Source organism: Sciurus vulgaris (assembly GCF_902686455.1).
Source record: "Sciurus vulgaris genome assembly, chromosome: 19".
NCBI lineage: Eukaryota > Metazoa > Chordata > Mammalia > Rodentia > Sciuridae > Sciurus > Sciurus vulgaris.
This window is the reverse complement of record NC_136480.1, coordinates 2,890,392-2,901,234: the sequence shown is the minus strand read 5'-3', so window position 1 is coordinate 2,901,234 and position 10,843 is coordinate 2,890,392.

The following is a 10,843-nucleotide window of genomic DNA, read 5'->3' as shown; positions in this document are numbered from 1 at the left end:
CACCCCTGCAAGCCAGTGACTGCCACCTTGTCCAGAGCACAGGGGCGGAGAGAGGTTGGCCAGTGGCCCCATCCCCGCCAGCCTGCTGAGGGACACGCTTGTCACCCTCTGGGCTCCCACACGGGGCGCGGGATTGTCCCCTGTGCGTCCTGCGTCCACCTCAGGCCCTTGCCCTGGATTCCCTGGTGTGACTTGGGGGTCCGATGGCCGCCTGCGTCCAACACGTGGCGGCCTCACTTGGTCACCATGGGGCTTCTGTGCCGGAGTCACAAAGGCTCGTGATTGGACAGGCCGCAGTGCCCCTGGGGGTGAGCGATCCCGGCCTTTCGAGGACCAAAGGAAACGGAGACGGACACTCCCGGAGCCGGGCACCCGACGCGGGGCGGCGTCAGTCACGGCCACCCTTCTGTTCCACCCCAGGGTCCTGGGACAGGGCGACGTCCCATCTGGAAGATCAGCAAACCAGGGCTGGGCGGGTCGGGGAGTGGGTCCCAGTCCGCACCTCGAGCCGGGTTCGGATCCGGTCCCCGCATCCCGGGCTGTGTGCACAGGGGCCCATCTGGGCTGCTCTCCAGACAGAAGGCCCAGCGTCCTGGGGCTGAGGTCCCTGGGGTTGGGGTCTGGGAAGGTGAAAGGTGGGGAGCAAGCGGAGCTGGCTGAGATGTGGCTCTGCCCCAAGGGGAGGCAGTCCGGGGTCCCTGGGGGGCAGTGAGGGGCCGGCGGCCTTCTAGCCCGGGGTCCATGGAGCCCACTGGGAGGCTGGCGGGGAATACAGACCCCGTCTTCGGCCCACAGAGTGACCGGGACATTCCCAGTGGCTCCCCAAGGGGATAGGGTGACCCCTTGAGAGCCAGACACGGTGCCAGGGACTAGGACATCCAGGCTGGGCAGGGACAGGTCAGTTGTGGCCTCTGTGAGGAGAGACAGGTGGCATAACGGGCCTGGTCCTGAGCAGACTCTCCACAAACCACCCAGTGAGCCTCATGACCCCTCTGCCAGGAGAGCAGTGTGTGTCCATTTTACAGATGCAGAAACTGAGTCACCAAAGACGTAAACCCACAACTCCTAAGTGGAGGAGCGAGGGTTTGAACCAGTCTCAGTCCCAGAATCTGGGAGCCGTTTCCTCCTCCGTCAAACGGAGCTCTAAAGATGCTTATGGAAAAGGGTCGTTCCAGGAACAAAACCTCCGTACTTGGAATGAACGTGGGGCCGTGTGGCACCCTGTTGTACCCAGTGACTGTTAGCCTTGACGATGAGGAGCGTCCTGGAGGCAGGCAGAAGCACCAAGGCCAGGTGAAGTTCAGATCCGTGCACAGGCGGCGCATGCCTGTCATCCCAGCCACCAGGAGGCTGAGGCAGGAGGATTGCAAGTTGGAGGCCAGCCTCAGCAACTTAGCAACATCCTGCCTGTGCCTTAAAAATTAATCAGAGTGGGGCTGTGGCTCAGTGACAGAGCACAAGAAGCCCGGGGCTTAGTCTGCAGTACAAAACAAAAAAGGTCATAGGCACCAACTCCGTGGAGGCCGGAAGCCTGGCATGGCAGCCCTGGCCACCCGGGTGGAGAGGGCGGGGACAGGCTGGAGGAGGAACTTGGGCAGATCTGAAAAGACCTCACCAAATAGGAGCCCATGATTGACAGCCTCAGCTCAGAGCAGCCCCTGGTGCCCGGCCCCTGTGGGATTCCTGCGGAAGCCCCGTAGGAAGGGGCCGACCCACCAGACCTCGGCTTGCGGAGAGCACCAGCTGATTGACAGACGGAGCCCTGGGGTGGGGGCGGGTAAGACTGGCCGGTGCCCAGGCCTGGCTGGGGTCTGGGCGCAGGGACTTGGCCTTCAGCTGCCCTTCCTCAGCTGTCGCTGTGGGTCAGGATCCCGAGCTGCAGGGCTGGAGCAGGTGTGCGGGTGGGGGTGCAGGTGCTTCCTGGAGGCAGTGTCCCCACCCTTGCCACCTGGGCCCCGGCGCCATGCCTGCTGCTCGCACGGAAGGGCGTTCGTAGCCGCTTCCCAGGTGGGGGGCTGGCGGAGGGACTCTCCAGTGGGAAGCTGCAGGACCCAAGCTGTCACAGTGCCCCCAACGGGGACCCCCCTGAGGCTGGGCCAATAGGGCCCCACTCAGGGGTGGGGAACAGACGGGAATGAGCGAACCCACGGCCGCCTGGGGCATAAACAAAGGGAGTCCCTCCCCGCCCAGCGGGTCTCCCGGGCAGATCTGAAGGAAGGCTTGCCAGCCTCCTCCTGGGGCCTCTGCCAGGCTTTTGGGGTTTGGGGCCAGGGCAGCCTGCCCGGGAGCTGGCTCCATTCAGCTCCGTGGGCACTGGCGGGGGATGCCCTGCTGCAGGCTCAGGGCCACCCTGGAAGTGAGACTCTCACAGGATTCTCAGGGTACCTGGGTGAAGGCACGGCCTCCGGTCCCTTTCCTGCCGCTTCTGAGTCCCCAGCTCCCTTTCAGGAGCTGACACAAATTAGTTTCCTATGGGTGAAATGGGGAATGGAGATGAAGTGAACTATCAGTATTTGTAAGATGCTTACAGCATGCAGAGTCCCATCAAGTTCTCTATCATTACCATCATCCTCGTCTCCATCACTGTGTAGATAAGGAAACAGAGGCTCAGAGAGGTGACGTGACTTGCCCAAGATCACACAGCCCACAATAGCGAAGCTAGGAGGAAACAGACTCAGAGAAGTGAAGTGACTTGCCCAAGGTCACACAGCCAACCAATGACAAAGCCGGGGAATGAACCGGAGTCCCTCTGACTCCAGAAAAGTGCTCTTTTTCGACCACCCTATTGGCAAAAAATAACCTTGGTGAGGTCATAACCCACGCCGGGGGTTAGGGTGTGGGTGTCCCCAGAAGCCCCAGTGGAGACGCTGCAGGAAGGTCAGAGGAGACACGATCGGGTCGTGAGAGCCTCAACCCGGTCAGTGCCGGGCTCCCTGGGGGATCCGCTGGGGGCACCTGGAGGCAGGTGGTGTGGTGAGGAGGTGGCACTGGGGCCTGGCTGTGGGGACACATGTGCATCTGGGAGTGGAGTCTCTCTCTGCCTCCTGGTCCCCAGGGGAGCTGCTTCCCTGCCCCACACTCTTCCTCCATGAGGTTCAACCTCCCCTCAGGCCTGAGGAACGGAGCCGGCCATCTGTGGACTGAGCCCTCTGCCACCGTGAGCCCCAAATCCACTCCTGCTCCTCTGCAGTTGTTCTGGTGGGTTCTGTAGTCACAGCAGCGACAAGGCCAACTCAGACACCTGCCTTGCACTCCTGAGACCTTTCCTGGGTCACACCTCGGTGGCAATCCCGGGAAAGGCAGAGCTCAGCACCCCATCGTCCAGACCAGACGGGGGACCCAGAGGGGTGGTCACCAGAGGTGGTGGCGGGCCCGGGGTTATAGCTCAGGGCAGGGGCTTGCCTAGTGTGTGCGAGGCCCTGGGTTGGGTCTCCAGTACTGGAAAGATCTTAAAACGTCATGACCGTCTGCCTGGGCTGGGGTCTGCGGAGCCAGGAGGGACCCAGGCCCTCTCTGAAACAGCTTCAGCTGCAAAATTCACACTGGGCTCTCTGCAAAGGGCCGCGTGCTTTTCTCCTACAGAACGTGTTTCGGTTTGAAAGGAGCAGAGCAGGCAGCTGTGAGCCTCTGGGTGGGCAGATTCGGAGCTGAGGCGTCTGAAGACCCCCTATTCTATGGCTCATGTGGCTGAGGTCACAGGGACCCCAGCTCGGCCACTGCAGCTGGACCAGAAGGAACTCTGTTCTTCCTGGACGCTCAGGGCTCTGGGCTGGTGGTCATCACTGGCCCTTCCGTATGCCCAGGAAATGCTTTCAGAGCCTGATGGCCCTATCAAGCAAACTGGGACCAGAGGCTGAGCCTCCTGGCCTCCCTTACAGAGGTCATGTCAAGCCAGGTCTAGATGTGGTCAATGGGAGGACCACAGAGGCTCCCTGCAGCGGGTGCCCCCAGAGTCCTCCTTGCAGAGAAAGCAGGTGGGGGCCGCGAGCTCTATCTGGAGGTCTCTGGAGAAAGATCGCGGAGCCTGGAGTTCCAATCCTACTTCTGCCACCTATGTGCTGTGTGACCCTGAAGGCCACGCCGGCTTCTCTGAGGCCCTGAGGGACTGGCTACCGGTCTGCTGGCTCTCAGGTTTGGGACACGCTGGGCCTGGCATTGGGGTACTGGGAACCTCCCTGGAGCCTGCTGTGGGTCCCCCCACTCCCCCCAACCTGGGCATGGGCCGGGTGGGTCACTGTCCTCCAGATTGTGGAAGGACAACTCGCTTCCCTTAGGGACGATGGTCTCATCCGGGAACGTTTGGGCTAGACTCAGCCCTGTGTGCGAATCTGGCTGTTCCACGGCCCTGGGCCTCAGCGTACCCGCTCTGTAAATGGGCATGTGAGTCCCTCCCGGTCCAGCGCAGCTTTGAGGGAAAGGTGAGGCTGGCGTCCCCCACCCCAGGCCCAGCTGGAGATCCCACCCAGAATCTGAAGGCCGCCCCCGCTTGCCCTGAGATGGTGACCCCCTTCCGGAAGCAGGCGGGTTACAGGGACAGGAACCTGATCAGCAAGTGCGTCCAGGTCCTACTCTGGCCCCCGTTTTCCGTCTGACCTCGGGCGAGTGACAACTTTCAGTGCCTCATCTGTAAATTGGGGATCACTGGAGTGGCAACCTCATAGAGATTGTGGGGGCGAATGGACCAGTGAAGCGCCACAAGAGCACCTATTGGACACCAGATATTTTTTGGGGGGGTACCTGGCATGGAACCCAGGGGCGCTTAAGCACGGAGCCACATCCCCAGCCCTTTTTATATTTTATTTAGAGTCAGGGTCTCGCTGAGTTGCGTATGGATTTGCTCAGTGGCTGAGGCTGGCCTCCAACTTGCCATCCTCCTGCCTCGGCCTCCGGAGCCGCCGGCATGACAGGTGTGCGCCACCGTGCCGGGCTCCTTGATTTCATTTATGTATTTTTCTGCGGTGCTGAGGATGGAGCCTCACACGTGGTCCGCAAGTGCTCCACAACCCCAGCCACCTTCTGGAACTTTCTCATCCCCTTTCCAACACTGGGAGCCTGAGCTGCTCAGAGTGTGGCATTACAAACCTGGGGAAGGGCTGGGGGGCGGTCCTGCTGGGGCGAGTGGGCGGGGCCCCCAGGGGCGGGCCCCCTGGCTCCTCCTGCAGTGGGCGGGGTCCCGGTAACTGATACCCCGGCCTCCAGACCAAGGTTGGCCCGCGCCTGGGAGGCCGTTTTGTGGAATATGCTAAAAGGCTTTTGGAAGTTCCCGAAGCCATCTGGTCCTAGTTACCCCGCAATATGGCTGGCTGTCTCTTGGGCGGCAGACCAGCTCAGGAATGTGCCTCCGACCCACGCCTGCAGCCCCGGGGCGCCCGCCACGCCCTGCATCCTTTCAAGGACCCGGGCTGGCTCTCTCCTGGCTCCCTCCAGCCCCAGCCTCTGCCCCGGCCCTGTCACCCCAGAGCGGTCCCCAGGGCGGGGCCCTCCGCGCGCCCTGCCGCGCACCCGACCTCCCTGCTCTCTGGGCTGCGTCCTGGGGACCCGCGAATCCAGAATGCGGTCTGGCTCGTGGCCCCGGCAGGTTTCTCAATGGGCCTCATGAATTCCAGCAGGTCCCTGGTTGGTCCAAGCTCCTGTTCTGTAAAACACGACTGGAAAATGTGACCAGGGAGCTTTGGAAGAGCCAGCCACACTAAGGGATGCTCAGGACCTGTTTCTCCCTCCCTGGTCCTTCTGCCCACCCAGACTGGGCCACCTGGACTTGTAGCGCCCAGGCCTGGTCCCTCGGATCTTGCTCTCTGGGCTGGAGTAGGTGTCTGTTTCTTCCCTGGATTTTTGTCTGGAGGCTGCTGGGGCCAGGGCTTGGGTGTGGCTGCTCTGGGCTGTTGCCCCACCCCACTGCCTGACTTCTGGCTGCTGCCCTGAGCAGTCATTTGAGGCCAGCTGGCACCTCGTCCCTTCTTTGAGGAACTTCCACTCCCCCACCCCAGACCGGAACAGACACAGTACCCTGCCCACCCCCAGCATACTCCAGTGCCGCAGGGAAAAAGCGTAGGATCCAAGTTCAGACCAGCCTGGTGCCGGCTCCTCCTTCCAGGCTGGGCCTCTGAAATGAGAGGTGCCAGGCACTTGTTCAGGGACCACGTCTGTGTGCCCCCGGGTGGCAGCTTTGAGAGTCGGTGCTCAAACTAGGTGCAGTGGTGCACGCCTGTCGTCCCGGCAACTGGGGAGGCTGAGGCAGGAGGATCGCAAGGTGGAGGCCAGCCTCAGCCACTTAGTGAGACCCTAAGCAACTCAGCGAGACCCTGTCTCTAAATAAAATAGAAAAAGGGCTGGGGAGGTGGCTCGGGGGTTAAGCACCCCTGGGTTTGGTCCCCAGTGAAAAAAAACAGTCAGTGCTTGATTCTCTGGATCCCTTTTCCTCCTCAATGGCAGAAGCACCTTTCATTCTATCTACCCTTCTGGGTCCCTGAGACCCAAGATGAGTCGGGCTCCCAGTTAAACTGGAGTCAATGACCAGGATCAGCAAGGAGTAAGCCTGTTGCCTGTGCTACCGGCGCATAGGGGTCGCTTGTTGCTGAAGCCTACCCTTGCCCAACCTGACTGACGCACACTCCATTTCCTTGCTCACAGGGATGGTTCAGTGAGGCAATGTGATTCAAGCTGGACCCGAGTTCTTACCCAGACATTTTCATTTGGAAATGGAATGAGGAGAAGGGACCTCATCTTTGGAGCTACTGAGTTCCAGGGCAACCAAATTTCTCACCACAAAGAGAAAGTCTGTCTTTAGTATGAACAAATCAAACGAAGAAGAAAAAGATGAAAAAAAAAAAAAAAGTCATGGAAAAAGAGGGAATCCTGGTGATGTTAAGAACAGAGCTGTTCAGGTTGCGCACTGCACAACGCTAGAGGCTGCTGTTACACAGGAATCACAGTAGATTGGTGTAGTGATGTGTCTTGAGGACAAGGGGGTCCTCACCAGAGCCAAGCAGAAACTGGCACTAGGCCCTTGAACCTGTAGAACTGTAACCTTCACAAATCTCTTTTCTTTATAAAGGGACCCAGCCTGGGGTATTTTATTATAGTAACAGAAAACTGACTGACATCGGGGCCATTTGTGTGGGTGCCAGTAACCTTTCGAAACTCTCTGAGCACCAAGACCCTTCCTGGACTTCACTATGGTCTGAAAAGCATTTGCCGTGATCATTTTCCTTCCAGACCACAGAAAAGACATCGCGCAGACTTCATTTCCTCTTCAAATGGTTAAATTACAACTGTGTTGTTGCTTTAAAGGAGAGGCCAAAATTATCTAGGGAGTTCACGTATGTGCGGCTGAAACTAAGATTAAAAAACATGTCCTGGTAAAAGACAGGATGGTGCTGGACAAGATCCACTTCCCAGCTGTCCCCAGTACGGGAGCAGGCGGGTCCACTAGCAGGGGCTCTGCGCCCACTCTTGTAGGTCAGGAAGGCTGTCTCCTACGGTCTAAGTAAATCAAGAGAGGGTTTGAGGGAAGGCTGTGTGTCCTGGGGGCGGATGACTGGGGGTCAGGTCCTGAGGACATTGCCTTTTAAAGCCAGCTGGGTGACCTTGGATAAATGGCTTCCCTCAGTTGTTGCTTCTGTGAAATGGGAACACCAACACCCATCCGAGGGACCATGAAGAGGCCCGGCGGGTGTGGGAAAGACCCAGCACATAGTAGATGCTCAGCGAGCACCATCCGTCACCAGCGTGTTCACTGGGCAAGTTTGGAGCATGTCCTGAGAGCCCAGGCCCAGAGTTCGAAGCTTGGTATCTCGTCAAGTGTCTGTGGCAACTCTCTTCACCACTTGGACCCTCGGTTTCCTCATCTGTCCAGTGGGGATTCCCACAGTGGCAGAAATAAACAAGTACATTCTTGTTTGTGGGTTTGGCTGCCGGCTCTCCCTCCCAGACAGTGAGAGGGCAGAGGCTGGGTCTGTTCTGCTGCCCGTTGGCACTTAGCAGGTGCGTGGTGAACACTCTGTCCTTTGCTCCACTTGGGTGGGGAAATCAGCCGGTCTCTCCCGGGGCTCTCTCCTCCCTCCAGACTGTGGGGAAGGAGCCGGGAACAGTGTTTGGCAAGCCAGAATGGAGACCTGCCCCCTCTCTCCTCCACCTGCGGGGACCCACCTGCTCCTCAGCAGGCAGGGCTGACCCCGGCCCCTGAAGCTGCCTTCCTGGGTTTCCGGGTTGGGCTGCTTGGCCTCCATGGGACATGCAGCAGGGGACTCGGGTGAGACTCCAGCAGGCGTGGGAAGAAGTTCCACCCCCTCCGTCCACGCGGGCGCCTGTGCTGCGGTGAACGGGGCGTGGCGCCTCAGGGTCCCCCTTCCTTAGACCTCGGGTGAGTGATTTGCCTTTCCTGGCCTCCATTGCTCCGTCTGTAAAATGGGGATCGTCTCAGCAGCTATTTCTCAGGGTTCCTGAGAGAAGGCAGTCGATGGTTCCATAGAAAGAACTAGAACGGCGTTGGCCACACAGTAAATGCTCCCGAAATGAGCGATTCTGATGACTGTTTCTGTTGGAAGTCACTCCAGCCCGGGATCCAGTCTTACCTCTGACCCCAGGGCAGCTGCAGAATGCAGGTCGCAGCCTGTGTGTCCCCGTGTGTGACATCCCTGCATGGACAAGGGCCTCCTTCCCTTCCTCTAGCCTGGGAGGTGCCCTCAAAGCAGGGTCCCCGGACCCTCTGAGGAGACCTCCCGGCCATCTTGGTGCAGGAGAAAAACTAAGCAGAGACAGGGCCAGCCAGGGTCACCGGCTACAGCTGGACACAGGTCAGGCCCAGGGTAGCCAAGGCGGGGTCAAGCCGGGCTCCCCAGAGTCCCGCTGTGGGAACAGGCTGTCCTCACATCTGGCTGCCGTTCCTGCTGTTGTTCTTTAGAAGTAAGTTCCAGTCTCCGGCCCCACCTTCCCCTGGGCCACTGGGCTGGGACAGCTCCTGGTGGACCCAAGTTGTGTGCTGGGTGACCTGGGATGAGCCCTGAAGCTCTGTGTTCTGCCATCTTCCACTTCTGCCTAAAAGACAGAGGGAGGCAGGCGTGGTAGCTCACCCTGTCATCCCAGCGGCTCGGGAGGCTGAGGCAGGAGGATGGCAAGTTGGAGGCCAGCCTCAGCAACTTAGCGAGGCCCTAAGCAACTCAGTGAGACCCTGTCTCTAAATAAAATATAAAAAGGGCTGGGGATGTGGCTCAGTGGGTAAGCGCCCCTGGGTTCAAAACAGGGTGGGGGGGATCTGTCAGTATTTGGTACCTTTCCAACTCAGGTCTGCAGGTGACAGAGGACAGGAGGCACCCCCTGGGGGGATGGGGCAGGGTGCTGACTTTGGTTTAGCCCCCACCAGGCACCCAGGGCCACCTCGGGACTGTTCAGCCCTGGTGGCATCAGGGGGACAGAAACCGTGGTCACTTTATAGAAGACGATGCCCAGGTCCCTGGGGCTCGCCTGGCCACATCCCCACCCTGGGAGGACTGTCCCGGGAAACAGGAGGACCACAAAGACCCCCACAGCCCCCAGGAAAAACCAAGGCAAGGTCCTAGTACAGGCCGGAATCGTGACCCAGGACACCTGGGGGCTCCTACACAGAGTCAGGGCTTAGGATCATTGCCAATCTGGACCCAACGCCACCAACCTCCAGACCTACCTGGCCCCCAGCAGGAGGCTCCCTTCAGGGGCGCGGGGCCCGGGGCCTGGTTCGGACCCCCGTGTCCCCGCCTCTCGGTGTGATCTTGGATACGACCTTCTCTCTTTTCTCCATTGGTTTTTTGGCTTGAGAGGGAAAGTAATGCCACCAACACGGTGACGCAGAGATGGAAGCTGGCTGTCAGGGGCCCCAGGGAAGCAGACCTCCCGGCCCAGGCCCGAGCTGCACCCGTGGGAACCTGGGTCCACCCCAGGAAGGCAGGCCAGACGGCGGGGAGGAGGCTGGCCCAGCTCTGCCAAGGGCTCTCGGGCACAAGAGGGAACATGGGCATCCTCTGCAGAGGCCACTGCCAGGGGCTGGTGGCCAGCCCAATTCCGCTGAAGACTGGCCGTGGGTGGCCTGCGGCACGATGTCTGCAGGTGGGGAATGGCTGTATTCCCAAAGGATGCTGGGAATAAAGTCAACTCAGGGGGCCCCCATGGATGACTGGGGAGTCCCCAGGCAGGGGCAGGTTGGTGGCCCCCGCTCAGCATTGGCAGTCAGAGTCCAGAGCCAGAGAGCTGAGACCAGGCATCTGGCCCAGGACCAATGATACAGGGGACAGAGCTTATCCCTGGGAGGCTGGCCAGACCCAGGCAGGCCCCACCCTAGTGCTCTGGACTCACCTGTCCTGTGACAGGTCATCCTCAGGGCTCCTTGTGGGGAAAGCTGGGACACCTGCCTCCAGAACCTTTGTCTCTGAGCGCCCCCCTCCCCGGCCCCCCACCAGTGACTTCAGGCCTCATCCTGCTCCCGAAATCCTAGGGCACTCAGGGTTGCCCTGTTTAGAAAACTTAGTGAAGACCCGGGAGCAGTGGTCACACCTGTCATCCCAGCGGCTAGGGAGGCTGAGGTAGGAGGATCGCAGGTTGGAGGCCAGCCTCAGCAACTCAACAAGACCCTGTCTCTAAATAAAAAGTAAAAAGGGCTGGAGATGTGGAGATGTGGCTCAGTGGTTAAGCACCCCTGGGTTCACTCCCTGATACAAAAAAAAAAACAAAAAACACAAATGAACTCTGAAAGGACAAGAGGGAGCATCAGGGCACTGGCCCATGCCAGTGACCTCCTATGATGGGTGGGGCTCCATCCCACGCATCAGGTTGAGAACTTGCCTGTCCCCATTCCTCCCCTGACTCCGCCTCC